We start from the raw sequence: 4,300 nt of genomic DNA, 5'->3' as shown, positions 1-4,300 counted from the left end.
CCCCGGCCAGCCCCACTACCACCCCCCAACCCCCAAAAAAATTAAAGTTTATTTTTAAAAAAAAAAATCAATTTCAAATTTTTATTTTTTCACCCCTACCCCCACCACCCGGCCAACCCCACTACCACCCCAAAAAAAATTAATTTTATTTTTAAAAAATATTTTCTCTTTCAATTTAAAAATTATTTTCTACTCTCTAGTAAAAAGAAGAGATATTTTTTTCAAAAATAATTTTCATTCATAAATCAAACACTAAATTTTTTTTTTCCAAAAAATATTTCTACTCAACAACCAAATATGAGAAAATAAAACATTTTCCCTCTTACCAAACACACCCTATAAGTTACCAGATAACTAACCCAAGCGATGAGTTCACGAAAATAAAGAAGAGATGCTAGGAATTTCATATGGAGAGCTTTTTCTCTTGCTTGGCGCTACTGCTTCCCCCCTCGTTTGGGTTCAATATGTGATTCCAGAGTAGTCTTCTTCCTAATTTAGGTGTTCAAAATCGAATTTAGACGTCGATTTGACCATTTTTAGGGTGATATTCCTCGTAATTTCTTTAAATTTTGAAAAACATTAGTAGGTGATAATTAAAGTTATCTATTGAGTGATTAAGTTTTGATTGCAAGGGTATGCAAACTATCAATTATGCTTCAATTTCAAACTAGTTGAGCTTGGCTATATAAGTGTCCTGTATCAGTTTTACTTTATTCAGACCCTTTTCATTTGATGTGCAGTATGAATAAGTTGATGGTTAAGTCTCATAATTTTGACCTTAGAATTGAAATACTTGTAATTATTTGAAATACTTGAAGTAAAGTCCTTCCAAAGGTACAAGTGAAATTGGATGAGATCAGTATTGCGGTCTTTGACTTGATACTGCTGAAGTGAGGTTGTCTTAGAAGAAGGAGATTAGGTGTGGTTAGATTAAGTCACTTCCAAAAAGTTCAAGTTATTGTGATCAGAATTAGAGTTAGACGAAATCACATTTTAATGGCCATTTCTGCATCACGAATCATGTTGTCTTATATGTGATGGGTGATAGGGTGGCAGCTGCCATATTGTTTGAATGGGTTTCCGATCCAGTTGATGTTCCGACATCCCAAATCGAGGTGGCTCTAAACTCAGGTTTCCTACCTCTCTAGTTACAGAGAGAGGAGAGGGGCGTTGAAGCCTTAATTCGAGCTAGAAATCTCGCTAGAGAACTAGCCATATCAATCTAGATTCTAGATGGTGTAAATACTAGCTTGTGCGCACCCTGAGTATTCCACCAGGTACCTCCTATCTTCCAACAACGTAGATACTAATTAGATGTAGACAAATGGAAAGAAATCACCTAATATTTTTTGCCTATGCTGGTTGTGACAATCTTATTCTGCAAAACTAGATATTGGTTTTCCTAGAAAGAAAAAGAATCAGACTTGCAACTGCCCTCCGAAACCCACTATGCCAAGAACCCCATCGATCCAGATGGGATAGTTTGTTTTTACATGCATTTTAGCTGCAAAACGAAGAGTGAAATTTTCTTGAGAATCAACTCCAATCTCCCACCCATGCTCTGTGCGCATACGAGCAGTTTGTTTAATAATTTGTTGAGATTTATCTTCTTTTGTTGGGTTAATAGTTTTTGTTCTTCCAGATGAAGCAAAGGGGTCTGACATTGTGTTAGAAGCGATACTGGAGGCAGAAGTGGCAAATAATGCCAAAGAGTTCTTCTCGCAGCCACCAAACCAATTAAAAAGTGAATGAAGAGGTTATATTCCCTTTCCTCTGCATGAACATTGATTGCTTTTTATTCACGAGTACACACATATAGTTCAGTTTAGTTGTTCGGCTAAACATGGTAGCCGACATAGTCTAATAACTAACCTAATTGTATGTGCATTATGTCTTTGTAGTTATGTGAAAATAAACTTATAGGTATGATCTTTGATATGTATATGCTCTTATTCCAGGTACATCTGAAGAAGATTTGCGCCATTAGAGGTCAGAAATCAGCTTCATGCCAAGGGAGCCTGATGAAAGATTGCTAAAGACTGAATGATTTTAGCCTAATTCGAGTCTCTTGTTGTGGTTTTTGAGCCATGATACCTCGTTTGTTCAGATATCATAGGCATCTAAAGAACATAAGACCCGTGTTGCCACAAGGGAAACTACTCATCTTGTTTGACTGATGGTTTTCTGCAACCAGTTCTACCTATTTCTTAACCCTTCTAAATGACCCGTGTTGACAGATGCTTGGATTTTAGAGTTCTTTCATGTTTGTTATAATTTCTGAACTTTCCCTCTTCTCCGGCCAAGCCGTATATGTTGCATATGAACTTCTTTGCAATATAATTGGCAGAAAACTGTTGAACTAATATAGTAGTGTTATCCCTCAATACTAGTGTCAGATATAACTGTTAGATGGTGTAAATAATCAAAAGTCGAAAACTGAAAAAGAATGGCTAAAAGTTCTGTTTAGAAATCTAAAGAAGTTTGTTAGTTAATGGGGGAGTTACGTTTCAGTGTTTAGCAGGACGTATGATTGCTGTGTTTATGAGAGTTGCTCTTATTTCATGTTCGCATATTTATCACTTTATAACCAAATCATAGCTGTCGATGGTCGATAGTGGTCATGATTTTTACTTGAGTGTTCAAAATATAAAAACGGAAACATACAAAGAAAGAAGTTGAAGAGGATTCAACATTTGTAATATATACATAAAAAATTACTAGTATAATTTTCTATTGAAAGGATTTGGATGAATCTCTCGATCCTACCTAGCTCTCTGTCAATTGGGGGTTGGGAACCTAAATAAGCCACAAAAACATAAAAGTGACCAAAATAAGCCATTACTTTAGTAAGTAACTAAAATAAGCTTAGTGGAAGAAAAAATTTCACTTTATCTAATATTCTAAACGTTTTTCGTTAGTCTCATAACGTGTATATTTTTAATATATAACGGAACTATTTCCTACACTTTATAAAATGGAACTATTTCAAAACTTACACTTTATAAAGTGGAACTTTTTCTTACACTTTGTAAAGTGGAAGAAAATCTTACACTTTATAAAAAGTTACTTTACCTTTTCACTTTCTTCTTCTCCCCTTTCACTTTCATGGCTTCCAAACTTACACTTTGAAGATTAATAGTTGATGGTCCAATCCGACAATTGAAGCGGCCCTACATTAAAAAATCAAAATCTTGAAAGATTGGAGTACAACATAACATTCCGACCCTACAAATTATATAAATTAGGTATTTTTTTTCATCTCATATTTTCATTACTTTAAAATGATGTTTGTTCAAAATTTCAAAAGTATAATAGATTAGAAATAAGTTGGAACTTAGCTTCATTACTCATTTGCTACAAATTATACTACCAAAAGTATTAGACATTTACGTTTCTAATCCCCTAAAATAAAAATCTGTTATAGGAACTTTTGCTGATGTACTTCAGGTACAAATATATGTTAACTAGACCAAAATAAATCAAGTTATGGAAAAAGAAATAGGGGGATGGGGAGAGAAAAAGCTTATAGACAATAAAAAGAGTAATTTTGCTAAGTGGAGAATATAGTTAAATAATTACAAACCAATATTGCCAACTTTTGGATCATTATGCAATCATGTAATAAGATTTTCTTATGCTAAGCATAAACTATAATGGTAAATACCTAAAAACAAGGTGATTAAGCAGAACTAATAAATTCGAGATTGGTATACAATTGAGAATACTTAAAGCAAATACACAATGACTTAAGCAAGGGAATACTCACCCATAAACCATAACAGGTTTAAGATCTTGTCCTGATTTGGCAACATGAGGTTCAAAGCAGTCCTGCATAGAAAGACATATGAGAATTAAGAACTTTATAAAGTGGAACTTTTTCTTACACTTTATAAAGTGGAAGAAAATCTTACACTTTATAAAAAGTTACTTTACCTTTTTCACTTTCTTCTTCTCCCCTTTCACTTTCATGGCTTCCAAACTTACACTTTGAAGATTAATAGTTGATGGTCCAATCCGACAATTGAAGCGGCCCTACATTAAAAAATCAAAATCTTGAAAGATTGGAGTACAACATAACATTCCGACCCTACAAATTATATAAATTAGGTATTTTTTTCATCTCATATTTTCATTACTTTAAAATGATGTTTGTTCAAAATTTCAAAAGTATAATAGATTAGAAATAAGTTGGAACGTAGCTTCATTACTAATTTGCTACAAATTATACTACCAAAAGTATTAGACATTTACGTTTCTAATCCCCTAAAATAAAAATCTGTTATAGGAACTTTTGCTGATG

At 33.4% G+C, this 4,300-nt stretch overlaps 1 long non-coding RNA gene across 2 annotated transcripts; it reads left to right on the top strand.

The window, feature by feature from the left end:
- Window positions 1-381: 381 nt before the first annotated feature.
- On the top strand, window positions 382-2,363 carry LOC107057773 (uncharacterized). 2 transcript variants are annotated; one of them, XR_001471550.1, is made up of 3 exons: window positions 382-1,277; window positions 1,643-1,756; window positions 1,959-2,363. It is a non-coding gene; the product is annotated as an uncharacterized lncRNA (long non-coding RNA). The 2 variants fall into 2 exon arrangements; XR_001471549.1 differs by lacking the exon at window positions 382-1,277 and having other exon boundaries at window positions 1,286-1,756.
- Window positions 2,364-4,300: the final 1,937 nt, after the last annotated feature.

This window comes from Solanum tuberosum, unplaced genomic scaffold, assembly GCF_000226075.1.
Source record: "Solanum tuberosum cultivar DM 1-3 516 R44 unplaced genomic scaffold, SolTub_3.0 scf00363, whole genome shotgun sequence".
In the NCBI taxonomy this organism is placed as follows: domain Eukaryota; kingdom Viridiplantae; phylum Streptophyta; class Magnoliopsida; order Solanales; family Solanaceae; genus Solanum; species Solanum tuberosum.
Note: the sequence above shows the minus strand (reverse complement) of the source record. Positions and strands in the feature narration are given on the sequence as shown.